Source organism: Pseudophryne corroboree, chromosome 1 (assembly GCF_028390025.1).
Source record: "Pseudophryne corroboree isolate aPseCor3 chromosome 1, aPseCor3.hap2, whole genome shotgun sequence".
Lineage (NCBI taxonomy): Eukaryota > Metazoa > Chordata > Amphibia > Anura > Myobatrachidae > Pseudophryne > Pseudophryne corroboree.
In genome coordinates this window covers 347,624,825-347,641,876 of record NC_086444.1, presented here as the reverse complement: position 1 = coordinate 347,641,876, position 17,052 = coordinate 347,624,825, and the positions used below count along the sequence as shown (strand labels likewise).

Here is a 17,052-nt window from a genome sequence, read left to right as displayed (position 1 = left end):
GATACAAGAACCAGACAGAGTGGCTGTTATCAAGTGCAAAGCACACACTTACAACCAAGATCCAATCTCACTTAGTAACAGCCGGGCAGACGAAGCTCCTAAATCAGCAGCCAGCACCCCCATACAAATGAATATCACATCACTGATGACATTTAACACAATCAACACACAAAAATTAATTGAAATGCAAAATTTGTGTTCTCCACAGGAAAAGGCGGTCTGGAGGTCAAAGGGGTATGGCCAGGAGTCCTCAGGACTCTGGACAGATGGACAGGGTAAGCCAGTGGCCCCCAGAACATATCTTCCAAGCTTAGCTGAGGCGGCACACGGTCTGACTCATCTGGGTAAAGAGGGTATGTGTAAGCTGGTGAGAGCCTACAGGTGTGCGCCAGGATTCTCTTCTCATGCGGGTAAGAGAGCAATGACATGTCTTACTTGCTTGAGGAAGAATATTGGAAAGTCAATACCAACAGAACCATCCCATATCCCTCCGACAGACGGCCCTTTTCAGGTAATACAAATTGACTTCATACAGTTACCACCCTGTAGGAATTTAAAATATGTGTTAGTCTGTATTGATGTGTTGTCCAATTGGGTAGAAGCGTTCCCTGCTGCCACAAATACTGCTACATTCACTGCAAAGAAAATTGTGCAGGAATTTGTGTGTAGATATGGTATCCCTAGAATAATTGAAAGCGATAGGGGTACCCATTTTACAGGTGAAGTCTTTCAGGTTATGTGCAAACTGATGGGAATTAATAGCAAGCTGCATACTCCGTACCGCCCACAGGCGAGTGCGAAGGTGGAGAGAGTGAACAGCACTATTAAGAACAAGCTGAGCAAAGTGATGGCTGAAACTGGATTGTTGTGGCCAGAAGCTTTGCCACTAGTATTGTGCAGCATCAGAACCACTCCCAGGTCCCCACTTAACCTATCACCCTTTGAGATTCTTTTTGGCCGACAACCCCATGTAATGATAGACCCCCAGGATGATTTGAAATGCAATAACGAAGTGACTGTAAAATATTTGGTTAAGATGAGCCAGCAGCTGAGGAATTAAAATAGAAATCTAAAGCTGGTGATTCCTGACCTACCGAACAGCAATTGTCAGGACATTGAACCTGGGGATTATGTAATGATTCGAAATTTTCTACGCTCAGGTTGCCTCATTGAAAGGTGGGAAGGACCGTACCAAGTCTTGCTAACCAGCACGACAGCATTAAAGGTTGCCGAAAGAGAGACTTGGGTCCACTCGTCCCACTGTAAGAAGGTCGCTGACCCAGAGAGAACCCATGACAAAGAGCAGAGTGTAGAGAACATCGTATCACTGGAGTGTCTGTTCCGGGAAGGTTGAGAGGCAGGACTGTTGAGACGGCACCTGAGCGCGGAGAACAACAAGACCAGAGGCGGTTGTCGCACCAGTTTTTCTTTTCTATTATTTTCTCCATCTCCCACTACCCTCCTTCTCTCCTCTTTCTCCCCCTTCTTGTTTCCCTTCTCTTCCCTTAACAAGATGGACTTACCCCAAGAGACTGCATTCCGGGTTTTCCTGTTAATCCTGTTGTTGACCAGGACAGTCTGTTTCGGTGAGGATCCCAGAGAGGTCGAGAAAGGATCTGGAATGGGTTCTGATGGCGAGGATGGATTTGTAGAATCTCAAGAGCAACACATCACTCGAGCAAAGGCGAGTATCAGAAAGTGATCTGGTAGTCGGGGAGCTCGGAGGCACTGTGAAGGGTTATTGGCTGAGGAAAATTGCATTTGTAGGAATTGTGAGAACATAGTCGAGGATGGGTGCATCCAGAGATGTCAGTCCAGCCTTAATATCAACATGGACCATCATCCATTGAGTGATTACCACTCACTAGTGGGTAAGGTCTTAAACCAGACAGAATGCTGGGTGTGCTCACAAGTACCTCAAGGTCAGAGCAAGTCAGGATTGGTACCGTACCCCTTAGCAATAGATGAGGTACTAGAATTATGGGGTGGGAGACCGGTGGACAAGAAATTCAATATTTTTAGGCCCCCTAGTTTGAAGCTCCACCAGTATCATGTAGATAGATCCTTATTATGTTTCAATATTTCCAATTACCGAAAACCAGGAAATTGGGAGGTGACATGGAATAACCAGACCATGGCCTTTTCGCACAGAGCTGATAGGATACCCATAGACTCTGAACTTGTACGCCAAATAGCCAACAGTGGAAGGTATTTTCAGTATAGGTATACTCGAGGAAGCAAGACCATGTGGGTTGGAGAAGTATCACCAGGATACTGTGCTCATATCATCCAGCCTGATACTTGTACTGAGCAGATGGTAGAACTAGGGATTGGGTTTTTCACTTGGAAAGTTTGTAATATGGTAATGTCATATTCTGTCCCATATGTTCTCCCCGATGATGCCTATTTCATATGTGAGAGGAAGGCGTATAAGTGGCTTGCCCCGAACTCAGAGGGATTGTGTTATGTTGGAGGAGTGTTGCCAGAGGTCATGACCATAACCCATGATAAGATGAAAGATGTTCACCGCAGTGCTCAGGCTCCTTATACTCATACTCACTATGAACACATCGTCAAGAGACACCTCATAGATAGGACAGAGCACGTAGCCTCTGATTTGATCCACGAATCCACCAGGATTCAATTCCTTCTCGCATTAGACATCACTCGTACTGCCAGAGGAATTATAAATTATAGGTATATCCATGCGCTAGCGAACTTGATAGATAATATCACTGAGATGTATGACGACACCTTCAGGTATACGGGTAGGGAGTTACAAGCTTACAAGACAGAACTGATCCAGAACAGGATGGTCCTCAATTATATCACAGCCGTGACGGGTGGGTACTGTGTCACTTTGGCAACTCAATATGGTGTGAAGTGCTTCACGTATATTACAAACAGCTCTGACGACCCCACAGAGATTATCGATCAAAAGATGGATGATATATTGCAGTTGAAGTGGGAGTTCCGGAGGAGACGCAACCTTACCCTGACCGCTGTGGGTAATGAGCTGACCAGCTGGGTCTCATGGTTGAACCCACGAAATTGGTTCTCAGGATTAGGAGAGTGGGCTCAAAATGTTATTATGAGTGTAGGAAAGTTTCTCCTTTGAATCCTGGGAGTCGTCATAATTATTGGCTTCACATTTAGGTGTGTTTGAATTCTAACGCGGCGCAAGCACGGCACAAAATTGATGAGTCTAAGGAGCGGGGGCATTGTTACAGCAGCAGATTTAATTTACGACCCATCCATAGAGACAGTGTTATGATAAGGATTGCAAATGAATTCCATGGCCTGTTTCTTTCACCCGTTTTTCCTTTGTCTCCCCCTCTGCCCAGATACACCCATCCGGAAAAGACATCGACCCTACCCAAGAATGATTATGAAAATGTTATGTGAATGTATTTTAGATATGTGTCTTATCTTCATCCCTACAACCTTCAGTTAATGACACACATAGTCGACAGGTGATATCCACATATACTAACACTCACATATGTTCCCCCTCCATGTATCATCAACTAAATGTGCACCCCATTTGTTGGAACAAGAAGCCGGAAAGAGCTCGGTAGTGTTTGTTGGCCCACTTACAGACCTTTAATATGGGATAAGAAGGATTTAATGTATACTTCGCAATACCTCGAAGCTTATCTAGAACATATACGGCATGATGATACATAGCCCTCAGACATGGATTCATACATACATACATGCTTTTTACTATCCCACTAGGTCATACATTTCCCACCTACAACTCTCCTCCTACCATCCAATCATCTGTAGATATTGTATTGATATTTTTCTGTTTAGTGTTTAGATAGTGGCAGTTATTGTTGACTGCCAAAGGGTGGCCTGTTAAAGTCGAAAAATATTACAGAGCACACAGCAGGTATAAAATACACACACATGCCCACTGCGCGTGCACTTGTTCCGCCGTGCGTGCACATATCCGCAATTTGCGTATGGTCACTCCCGCGGTCCTGCGCGTGGTATGGGTATTTACGGTGGAGTTTGTGAACGCATGGAGAGCTATCAAAACATTACATATTTAATCCAAATAGTGCACATTGTACACATAGTCCACCTGCACCACATCAGCAAGTATCAACAGTTTAAATGATTCCAGAACAAAGGGATTCACCTTTGCATGATAGGAGAGACAGACTAAAGTTATAAGGTGGTGTCTGGTATCCAGCTGTAGGGTATTTTAAGGGTAACATTCCGGTGTTGGTTTGAGGAAGATCGCATGTTCCTGCGGATAGTTATGTGCAGAAGCAGAATATATATATAAACTGTATTTACTGTATATTATGTATGCGGCGGGAATCCAGAGGAGACCACCCACAAGAACAGTTGAGAAAGCCATCGCCCACCTTTTCAAATCAACCTATGACCTCTCCTGTACTGTAAAGATGCATCCCTGTGTCCAATGGACAAAGGGATTACAGTATCCATTGTATTGCTTTTGGAAGTATTGTATAAAAAGCCTGTTGCTGCCTGGCCGGAGACACAAGACTCTCAACGCTATCTACCTGATAGCGGAGGACCGGACCGGGAAGCGCATGCGAATATTCTCACGTATGTACATTGACTGTAGCCATTTACTCTGTTGTATTGTAGTGCATAATTTGTATTGTTAACCCCCTTTCAGAAATATTACTCTGTGGTGTCGGAACCCAGTGATTAACTACAAATCGGTGTTGTGTCCTCTTTTCCCTGCTCGGGTTTAAAGTGTATTACATTGACTAACTGTATAAGGATTAAAAGTGTATTAATTGGGTGTGTACGCGCTGCGGGTACTTTGTACCCCCAGCGCGGCGTGTGTACGCAGAGTCCGTACATGGTACGGGACTCATTACGCAAATAGCGTAAAAGGTACGTAGAGTGCATAGTAAGTCTAGCGGCCGCAGCGGCTCCATGGTAAAAGTGTGTTTAAAGGTATAGCTTTATGTTTTAAGATAATATCGACATTATCACTGTCTAGCAGAAAGAAAATTGAAAGCAAATTTGTACAGACAGTTAGGTACAAATTCAAGCGGATTCACATTTTTTAGATATTACCTGTGATGAAACATGGATCTTCCAGAATGATCCTGAGACAAATCACCAGTTCATGCACTGAAAAACACCATCATCACCAAGAATCAAGAAAGCACGTCAAAGCAAATCCAAATTTAAAGACATGTTAATTGTTATCTTTGATTTCATGGGTGTTAGTTTGGAAGCCTGGGTACCAGAAGGCACAATAGTGAATCAACATTACTACAAAAATGTTCTAGCAACTTTGCGGAAAAGAATGAGAATAAAAAGGCCAGAGTTGTGGAAAAATGGGTTTGTCCTCCATGGGGACAATGCACCAGCCCACACAACTCTCTCTGTGAAGCAGTTTTTGGCCAAGAAACAGATTGCAGTACTAGAACTTCCCCCATACTCACCAGACCTTGCACTTGTGACTTCTTTCCCTAAGGTCAAATCTGTACTCCAGGGAACCCATTTGAATCCGTTACTAAAGTAAAGAAGAAAACAATGAAGTTGTTGAGACAGCTGACATACAATGAGCTACAGCGAAGCTTTAACCAATTTAAAATAAGAATGCAGTGGTGTGTGGATGCAGAAGGGGAGTCCATACTGTAGAAGGGATACAGAGTTAAAATGCACTTAATATAATCAAACATAAATTATAGCATCAATCTCTTCATTTAATAGAGACACCTCGTATTCTCTGCCAGGGTTTATAACGAGCGCATCTCTGTCTATAGAACAACAAATCAGTAGATTCAGACACCTTCATAATACTAGTTTGCACATTTTGGCAGGGATGTAATGAAGTACGAGTTCAGCAGCCATGAGGGATACCAGGTGACCTCGGACATTTTTTTAAGGGGTCAAGCAATTACAAGGCATGGTTTAGCCTTGTAAATAATTGCTCGGCCTGCATTCCGGTCAATGTTCCCCTAGGGTGTGGTTCATTAGGTCAACATGAGTTAGGTCGACATACCATTGGGTTGACCATGTTTGGTTGACATGCATTAGGTCGACATGATCACTAGGTCGACATGTGCTAGGTTGACATGGAAAAAGGTCGACATGAGTTTTTTTACTGTTGTTTTCTTCTAAAGAGACGGGGAACCCCAATTAGTGAAACGTAACCCCTTGCATGGCAAGCGAGCACGGCACCTCGCTCTGCTACTGCTGCGCTCAGCACACGTTACCATTCCCAATTGCAGTCCACGTGGATCGTTAAGTATGAAAATGGTCAAAAAACAAAAAAATTGTGAAAAACTCATGTCGACCTTTTTCCATGTCGACCTAGTACATGTCGACCTAATGACCATGCCGACCTAATGCATGTCAAGCAAATGTGGTCGACCCAATGTATGTCGACCCAACTCATGTTGACCTAATGACCGCCATCCATTCCCCTACTCCTTTTTCACTTACGCAGTATGGTTTATTTTTTATTTTTGTCATCAATGACACTATAGGTGATAACCATCGATGTCACATAAAACATCTATGGCGAACCATTGATGGTTTGCACTGCTCGATGCCCACAGCTGAAACGTGCTGACTGGGCCTCGGGCCAACCAAAAAATGGGGGTGGGGCTTGGCAGGTGTCAGGGCGGAGCTATGCTCCATGTTCCAGCACCGTGGCAAAAAATTTTTACAAAAATATTTGTTTATGCTGTGCCGTCGATGGAGGAGAACCATCTGGTTCTCTCCCATCGATGGCAAAAACATTCGACATCAGTCATAAACAATCGATGATTAGGAATCATCAATGGGCGATGGCCATCCCTACTTTGCATCCTTGCTGCTGTGCCTGTCTCCTCTGCTGCTGTTGGCTGCTGCGCCTGTCACTGATGGCAGTTGTGCCAGCAGCTTGTAGCAACCTCCTATCCCTTCCCTGAGACAACGGCAGTGTTTGGCCAAAAAGGGGGCAGGGTTATGAGGCACTGAGGGGGCGGATCCTACTGCCTGCCAGCCAGCCAGATCAGTAGGTGTATGGAAAAGAGTGAGTGAAAGAAAGTGTATGCGTGTGTATATGTGTGTGTGTGCGGGCAGGAGCGTCAGAATGTCTTTAGGTTTGGGGGGGTACAATCTGAGTTTGGTGCCCCTAGCTTCTCAACACACTGTGACAGTGGGTGACATCAGGCCCGGCGCTGTTCCCCCCACATATTCTGTCATTGCCCCCCCCCCCCCCCCCGTTTTTTGTCACTGTGTCACACACCCCATGTTCTGTCACTGTGTCACTGCCCCCTGTGTTCTGTCACTGTGTCACATCCAGGGGCAAATACAGGATTTTTAGAGGGGGGTTTCCAAATGCAATCTACTATCTCCCACTCTACAGAACATTAGAGCAAGTGCAGGAGTCTGGGGGAGTGATAGAAGAACCTAGTATGAACCCTGACCATTAAATGTACATATTGGTCTATTTATGCACTGGATAGCGTATGGAATATAGTATTAATATTTAACATTATAGATGGTCTATGATATAGGCTGTATAAAACATAATTAACGAATATAAATAAAATAAGTACTCAGGAAAAGTTAAATAACCCATAATACATAAGTACACAAACATAATAGAACCAGTAGGAGACAGAACTGCACTTTCTAAGCACATTCTTCCACCTCATGTTAAGGCGCCTATCTCTTCTTCCTGGCAGCTACTCTCTGGTCCAGTGCACTGATTGAGGACTTAGATCCACACAATCATTAAACTTGGTAGAAGACGCTGCTACTACTGGGCAAGTGCAGCAGCAGCAGATGTGCTCTGTCTCTTAAACTGCATGAGCAGCAGCAGCAGCTCTGCTCTGTCCCTTAAACTGCATGTTGTGGTGGCAGCTCTAGCAATCGTATTATATACTATTGTTGTTGTGGTCATAATCTGAGCTGCTGGCCAAGGGGAGGGGGGTTTCCAAGCAACCAGAAACCCCCTGCGTTTGCCTATGACATCCCCCTCAGCAGTGCCGTAACTAGGCATTTTAGCGCTGTGTGCAAGAAACGACAGTGGCGCCCCCCATGTAAGATAGGGGCAGTGCGCGCCGTAGGCGCGTGAAAAATTTATAGGGGCGTGGCTTCACGGGAAGGGGCGTGGCCACAAAATAATAGCAATTCATACTACGGTGCACAGTAGTCTACATTATTCAAATTACGCTGCACAGTAGCGCCACTACACCAGGTAGAGCCCCTTTTATACATTACAGCAGACAGCGTCCCCCTTTTTACACATTACAGCAGACAGTCCCCCTTTTTACACATTGCGGCAGCCAGTCCCCCTTTTTACACATTGCGGCAGCCAGGCCCCCTTTTTACACATTGCGGCAGCCAGCCCCGCTTTTTACACATTGCGGCAGCCAGGCCCCCTCTTTACACATTGCGGCAGCCAGTCCCCCTTTTTACACATTGCGGCAGCCAGTCCCCCTTTTTACACATTGCGGCAGCCAGGACCCCTTTTTACACATTGCGGCAGCCAGGCCCCCTTTTTACACATTGCGGCAGCCAGTCCCCCTTTTTACACATTGCGGCAGCCAGTCCCCCTTTTTACGCATTGCGGCAGCCATGCCCCCTTTTTACACATTGCGGCAGCCAGGCCCCCTTTGTACACATTGCGGCAGCCAGGACCCTTTTTACACATTGCGGCAGCCAGGCCCCCTTTTTACACATTGCGGCAGCCAGTCCCCCTTTTTACACATTGCGGCAGCCAGTCCCCCTTTTTACGCATTGCGGCAGCCAGGCCCCCTTTTTACACATTGCGGCAGCCAGGCCCCCTTTTTACACATTGCGGCAGCCAGTCCCCCTTTTTACAGCCAGTCCCCCTTTTTACACATTGCGGCAGCCATCCCCCTTTTTACACATTGCGGCAGCCATCCCCCTTTTTACACATTGCGGCAGACGGTGACCCCCTGAGAGAGAGAGAGAGAGAGAGAGAGAGAGATACTTACCATCTCCCTGCTGGCAGTCAGGCTCCTCGTGCAGCTCCCTCGGTGCAGGCAGTGAGGTGAGAAGGAGGAGGAGGGAGGGGGAGCAGGGAGCCGCAGCAGCGCTATGTCATTGGTAGTAAGCGCCGCTGCAGCATCCCCCTCTCCTTCCGTATTGGCTGCCCGGCGCTGCTGTGGATGCTGGGATGGAGGAACCGCATCCCAGCATCCACAGCAGCGCCGTGCAGCCAATACAGAAGGAGAGGGGGATGCTGCAGCGGCGCTTACTACCAATGACATAGCGCTGCTGCAGCTCCCTGCTCCCCCTCCCTCCTCCTCCTTCTCCGCTGCCCGGCGCTGGTCCTCTTCTCCCTCCACAGCGCGGCGCACACAGCAGAGGCGGCATGTAATGAGTCAATTTGACTCATTACATGCCGCTGGCCGTGCGCCCTCAGGGCAACTGCGCTGTGTGCCAAGCCCACTTGGCACACACGTAGTTATGGCCCTGCCCCTCAGTGTTCTATCCCAGTGCGGCAAAACCCCCCCTCTGTGTTCCATTGTGTCACACCCCCCACTCTGTGTTCTGTCCTAATCACTGTGTTATTCCCCCTCTCTGTGTTCTGTACCAGTCACTGTGTCACCCAGTTACTGTGTCAACCCCGCCCCAATCCCCGCCCCCACCCTCATGTTCTCTCCCAGCCACTGTGCCCTCCTCCCCTGGATACAATGCACAGGGCTGTAATTAGCGTTGTGCCAGCGATGCCCGGCACACAGCGCTTATGCACTGTGGGCGCAGAACCGCTAGCAGCAGCCTCATGTCCATACCACCACCATACTATGGGGGTGAATCAGCATGAATAGCAGTGTTACTGAAATTGCTGTTGAGCGATTTCAGCACCTGTGCACATGCACGCACACCAGTGCATGCATGTGCAAGGTCTTAAACTGCGTCCCCACGCATGTCAGTGTAAATGTTTTAGTTGTGCAATTTAATTTTTCAGATTCCGGAATTAGGCCCTATGCCAATCCGTCTGCCGCATGGTACAGTAGCTGCAGCGCCCAGCTACTTGTGACAAAGGTTGCCAGCCAGTGCTGCAGATTCCGTCCTTCATTATGGTTTCACGTTTAGGCGGGCGGAGTGAAGGGAAACGCCTTTGGATTATCCTCCAGTAAACAACCTGAAGGTTGAAGTATACGTCACATCAAGTGCTTGTTTCCATCCAAACTTAACTGTTACTAATGTGACACCCTAAAGTAGGTTTCACTGAAGTCAACTCTGGTTTAATGTGTTACTTTATCTTTTCTGGTGTTCCTTACCTGGACCTAGTGTCTGTAGCTTCTAACAGGCATAAGTTTCACCAGCAACTCACAATATAGTTCAGGGTATATTGCACACAGACATTAATTACACAATTTCTCTATATGAATTTTTATTCTACTGAAACACTGCTATAAGTTTTTCTCAGCTGTAGAAATTTGAGATTATCTCATATACTGGCAATTTAGATTAACCTCAATGTCTATGCTAGTCACATACCATTTTCATGCAAAGAACAATAAAGCACAAGAAACAATATCCACATTTGACAATCCTTACACACTAATATAAAGTTTTAAGCAATCACTTGAAGATACTCTTATAATTGGGGCCCCGTAAAAACCTTTAGTTTTGTAGCTAGCTACATTGAGTATAGTGCACCTTTCTAGGAAAGTTATATCCTGAGAATAGTTAATACAAGTCTTGGATGAAGGTAGCAATGGATGGATTACAACAAATGAAGTGTAGCTGGTTCTGTCCAACCAGGCAGTTTTGTAACTTCTAATATGATGCAGCACGCTATTTTTAGGCAACTGTGAGTCTATTTTGCTAGTCTGGATGTAATATTAACTGATTGTACTGTAAGTGCTATTTTCTTAAAGGAGGCTCTCTGCGATATCCACATGACTGTGTCAGGCAATAAGTAGGTTTACAACTGTGCCACTTGATCCTGTCTCATCCTTAAACGCAATATAGGCAGCTAAGGTGTCTCTGTCCCTGTTATGAGCAGTCTCTTTATCTCTGCAAGGGCTTGCGATGAGTAGTTGGTGAAACAGGGCTACTGACTTGTACTCCAAAAAGGTTACTGTACTCAATTGTTACATGTACACTGTCTGACTGAGAGCAGTACATCAGCTGCAGGCCCCTGTGATATTGAGTCCTGAATCCTTTAAGCTGTCTGTGTAACTAAGACAGTATTGTTCCTTACTGCACTACAAAGTTCTGGCTGTGTGCTGAGAAAACTGCAGCACGTGACTGTCTGCTTCTGCGCAGAGGTGCTTACTGCTATTTGATGGCTCTTATCAGTCTCATAAAGGGTGTTATTACTATAGAAACTGGCTAATTTACTGTATAAAACTGTGATCTCTAGTATACCAGGGTATTTCAGCAGGGAGTTTGTGACAGTCAATTAGATCATTCAGCAATTACTGAGACTGCTACTATGGAGTGTGAGAATGTATAATCTACATACAATGGGGCTCCTGGATCTCACTAGAAGTGGCTATTTTGCCTCAGGGCTGACGTAGTCTGCTCACCACTCCATAGACACTCTCTTTGTCAGCTGCTGGACTCTGATTTATTGAAGATCAGGTAAGGAGTCTCCTTTGGTCACCATGTACACCACCAAATCAGCTCAGCACCTTCTGCTCCTAGGTCCTGTTCCACTCTGCTCATCCTCCTAAGATGGCCGCCGCCCAACTGCCAACAGACTCGGCACATGGCTGTTAACTGTCCAAGCGCATGACAGCTATAGCATAGAAAATGTTCTTAACCCTTTCCTTGCTGAAGTCTCAAAGCATTTAGCCAGGCTGTATTTTGTAGAGGGGGAAAAAGGGCGCAGAAATAAGTTAAATGTCCGTGGCAACTCTGTTGGGGTGTCACATATCAGCCCACTAGAATTATGCGTGTCCTCACGCATATCAGCAAACAACCTTGCAGCTGTGAAATTCAAATACATCTTTACATTACACTATATTTAACATAAATAACATTAGAAGACGTTCTGTTTTAACTTTCAAGACTTCACTTTAAGTTTTACAAATTTACCATAAACATTAACACTGTCAGTTTGCCATATAGCAACAGTAACATTAAACACTTCTAACACTTACTTTTCCCAAAACTATTGTATAAACTGATATGTTTGTTATATAATCACTTTTACATTTTCTTTTGCCAGTATCTAATGGGAAGAAATCCCTTTGGGCCTCTTTCCTGATCTTCTTGATGACTGTTGCAAAATTGAGACAAACTCTTCACCGCTTATTGTGGTGTATTCACAGTCTTTGCAATGCCACTCTGGGAAAAGCCATGTTACAGCCTCTTTTGTTTTATTAGAGGGTTTTGCAGGAATATGAGGTTCAGACATTGACATAACGGAATTTGGTGCAATGGGTTTAGAGGAAACTTCCAAGGCTTCTGCTGCAGCCATGTAGATCACTTTCTCTGTGACTTCTTCCTGGTCGGCTACACCTGAATCTGCCTGATCAAGGCAGGCCGCACTGGAACCGATGTCCTTGACTCTGGCCTCACCTGAACATGCTGGATCTGGAGGAAGCTGTGGTCGGATTATGTCTTGCAGGCTCTGCTGCACAGTGTCAACTCTCTCCTCCGCCATTTCCTCATACAGTGGGTAGCAACATGTCCCATCATGCTGTGGTTGATATGCACTTTCTGCCACATTCTCAACTTCTTTGCTCTCCTCTCCACCTTCACTGTATTGGCAGCTTTGCTGATAATCACATGGAGCACCTCTGTGACAATAATGCTTGCGATTTGCTGCATATCTACTGCCTTGCACTGGAGCACCACCAGGACCAGTTACATTAGCTGCCTGCGGACCTTTTTCTCCATTCACAACATCAAACTCAACCGTTTCTCCTCTCTCCAGACTTTGGAAATAATTCCGGTGGTTGTTCTCCTTTATGTCAGTATAATGTACAAACACATCTTTTTTGGTGTCAAGACAATTTATAAAGCCATAACCAAACCACACGTTAAACCAAACGACTTTCCCCATAACTTTCCTTGCACTGACTACAGGCTCTGGGTCTGTAGCTGGTGTTGTGATCACTTCAGTTTGATTCTGGTCTACAACATGAAGGTCCACATCTCTGGGCTGTCTTTCATCGATGCTCCAGTTTGTCTCTCCTCTGCACTTTTCATGTTGCTGCATGAAATACTGCAATTGCTGTATCATTTCATTTATCCCATGGGTCAGCTCAGCGACTTGCACTCCTATAGTACTTAATAGATCGGTCCTTGGCACCTGATCACCCTGTGCAACAACTTCTTTAGGTGAGTGCAGATCCAATTTCAGATTTGTGATCTCTGGAGGGTATTTTTCTTCTTGGATTCCCAACATCTCAGGGCAGGACATTTCTTGCATCTGTAACGTCCCTACCACTTTAATGGCAGCTTCTTTGAAGACCAAAAATGAGCTATTTGATAACTGTAGCTGAAGGAGGCGTAAATGCGACTTCACTATCTCACCATGGGATCCCTCTATAAATTGATTAATCAATATTTCATCTGTTGGCCGAATTTCTGTTGGATCTATGGCCTGTAATGCTCGAAGTGCCTCCTGAAGACTAAGTGCAAAGTCACGCAGTGTTTCTCTTGGCCGCTGCTTTCTCGTGTAAAAAGCCACCTTAAGTTCAGATAACGGTCTTGTTTCAAATGTGGCAGCTAGTCGGTTTAAGATGAGGCCTACGGTTTCTCTTTTTTCCTCTGGCCATGAAGTCACCTCTCTCAGGGCTGTGCCTTTTAGCTGCCCCATAAGAATCTCCACTTGCTGTTGTTTGCTCAATTGGTATAAACGGAACAATGACTTCATTTTGTTCCTAAATTCAGTCCATGTGTTCCCTTCAGAACCTCGAACATCTCCGCTATATGATGGAAGCCATGGAGCCCCAAAGTAATACGGCAAGATGATTGGATTTATGCTGGCCATGGTTGGGTGAGTATTTGACAAATCCCCCGCTGCTTGATCATCAGAAGACATGTTCGTATCCTGTTCGTACGACGCCAAAATGTGACACCCTAAAGTAGGTTTCACTGAAGTCAACTCTGGTTTAATGTGTTACTTTATCTTTTCTGGTGTTCCTTACCTGGACCTAGTGTCTGTAGCTTCTAACAGGCATAAGTTTCACCAGCAACTCACAATATAGTTCAGGGTATATTGCACACAGACATTAATTACACAATTTCTCTATATGAATTTTTATTCTACTGAAACACTGCTATAAGTTTTTCTCAGCTGTAGAAATTTGAGATTATCTCATATACTGGCAATTTAGATTAACCTCAATGTCTATGCTAGTCACATACCATTTTCATGCAAAGAACAATAAAGCACAAGAAACAATATCCACATTTGACAATCCTTACACACTAATATAAAGTTTTAAGCAATCACTTGAAGATACTCTTATAATTGGGGCCCCGTAAAAACCTTTAGTTTTGTAGCTAGCTACATTGAGTATAGTGCACCTTTCTAGGAAAGTTATATCCTGAGAATAGTTAATACAAGTCTTGGATGAAGGTAGCAATGGATGGATTACAACAAATGAAGTGTAGCTGGTTCTGTCCAACCAGGCAGTTTTGTAACTTCTAATATGATGCAGCACGCTATTTTTAGGCAACTGTGAGTCTATTTTGCTAGTCTGGATGTAATATTAACTGATTGTACTGTAAGTGCTATTTTCTTAAAGGAGGCTCTCTGCGATATCCACATGACTGTGTCAGGCAATAAGTAGGTTTACAACTGTGCCACTTGATCCTGTCTCATCCTTAAACGCAATATAGGCAGCTAAGGTGTCTCTGTCCCTGTTATGAGCAGTCTCTTTATCTCTGCAAGGGCTTGCGATGAGTAGTTGGTGAAACAGGGCTACTGACTTGTACTCCAAAAAGGTTACTGTACTCAATTGTTACATGTACACTGTCTGACTGAGAGCAGTACATCAGCTGCAGGCCCCTGTGATATTGAGTCCTGAATCCTTTAAGCTGTCTGTGTAACTAAGACAGTATTGTTCCTTACTGCACTACAAAGTTCTGGCTGTGTGCTGAGAAAACTGCAGCACGTGACTGTCTGCTTCTGCGCAGAGGTGCTTACTGCTATTTGATGGCTCTTATCAGTCTCATAAAGGGTGTTATTACTATAGAAACTGGCTAATTTACTGTATAAAACTGTGATCTCTAGTATACCAGGGTATTTCAGCAGGGAGTTTGTGACAGTCAATTAGATCATTCAGCAATTACTGAGACTGCTACTATGGAGTGTGAGAATGTATAATCTACATACAATGGGGCTCCTGGATCTCACTAGAAGTGGCTATTTTGCCTCAGGGCTGACGTAGTCTGCTCACCACTCCATAGACACTCTCTTTGTCAGCTGCTGGACTCTGATTTATTGAAGATCAGGTAAGGAGTCTCCTTTGGTCACCATGTACACCACCAAATCAGCTCAGCACCTTCTGCTCCTAGGTCCTGTTCCACTCTGCTCATCCTCCTAAGATGGCCGCCGCCCAACTGCCAACAGACTCGGCACATGGCTGTTAACTGTCCAAGCGCATGACAGCTATAGCATAGAAAATGTTCTTAACCCTTTCCTTGCTGAAGTCTCAAAGCATTTAGCCAGGCTGTATTTTGTAGAGGGGGAAAAAGGGCGCAGAAATAAGTTAAATGTCCGTGGCAACTCTGTTGGGGTGTCACATATCAGCCCACTAGAATTATGCGTGTCCTCACGCATATCAGCAAACAACCTTGCAGCTGTGAAATTCAAATACATCTTTACATTACACTATATTTAACATAAATAACATTAGAAGACGTTCTGTTTTAACTTTCAAGACTTCACTTTAAGTTTTACAAATTTACCATAAACATTAACACTGTCAGTTTGCCATATAGCAACAGTAACATTAAACACTTCTAACACTTACTTTTCCCAAAACTATTGTATAAACTGATATGTTTGTTATATAATCACTTTTACATTTTCTTTTGCCAGTATCTAATGGGAAGAAATCCCTTTGGGCCTCTTTCCTGATCTTCTTGATGACTGTTGCAAAATTGAGACAAACTCTTCACCGCTTATTGTGGTGTATTCACAGTCTTTGCAATGCCACTCTGGGAAAAGCCATGTTACAGCCTCTTTTGTTTTATTAGAGGGTTTTGCAGGAATATGAGGTTCAGACATTGACATAACGGAATTTGGTGCAATGGGTTTAGAGGAAACTTCCAAGGCTTCTGCTGCAGCCATGTAGATCACTTTCTCTGTGACTTCTTCCTGGTCGGCTACACCTGAATCTGCCTGATCAAGGCAGGCCGCACTGGAACCGATGTCCTTGACTCTGGCCTCACCTGAACATGCTGGATCTGGAGGAAGCTGTGGTCGGATTATGTCTTGCAGGCTCTGCTGCACAGTGTCAACTCTCTCCTCCGCCATTTCCTCATACAGTGGGTAGCAACATGTCCCATCATGCTGTGGTTGATATGCACTTTCTGCCACATTCTCAACTTCTTTGCTCTCCTCTCCACCTTCACTGTATTGGCAGCTTTGCTGATAATCACATGGAGCACCTCTGTGACAATAATGCTTGCGATTTGCTGCATATCTACTGCCTTGCACTGGAGCACCACCAGGACCAGTTACATTAGCTGCCTGCGGACCTTTTTCTCCATTCACAACATCAAACTCAACCGTTTCTCCTCTCTCCAGACTTTGGAAATAATTCCGGTGGTTGTTCTCCTTTATGTCAGTATAATGTACAAACACATCTTTTTTGGTGTCAAGACAATTTATAAAGCCATAACCAAACCACACGTTAAACCAAACGACTTTCCCCATAACTTTCCTTGCACTGACTACAGGCTCTGGGTCTGTAGCTGGTGTTGTGATCACTTCAGTTTGATTCTGGTCTACAACATGAAGGTCCACATCTCTGGGCTGTCTTTCATCGATGCTCCAGTTTGTCTCTCCTCTGCACTTTTCATGTTGCTGCATGAAATACTGCAATTGCTGTATCATTTCATTTATCCCATGGGTCAGCTCAGCGACTTGCACTCCTATAGTACTTA

At 44.9% G+C, this 17,052-nt stretch overlaps 1 protein-coding gene across 2 annotated transcripts in view; it reads right to left on the bottom strand.

Moving 5' to 3' along the window:
* The window catches only part of CHFR (checkpoint with forkhead and ring finger domains), a 236,239-nt gene that overhangs the window by 216,800 nt on the left and 2,387 nt on the right, over nt 1-17,052 (bottom strand). The window contains exons 2-5 of one of the 2 annotated variants that reach the window (XM_063964696.1): nt 15,342-15,443; nt 11,508-11,612; nt 5,442-5,512; nt 5,068-5,124 (exon numbers count right to left, since the gene is read on the bottom strand). The gene's annotated coding sequence lies outside the window, so the exon portion shown is untranslated. Of the gene's footprint in view, nt 1-5,067; nt 5,125-5,441; nt 5,513-11,507; nt 11,633-15,341; nt 15,444-17,052 lie in introns of those variants that run through there. The other variant, XM_063964695.1, reaches the window with a different exon arrangement.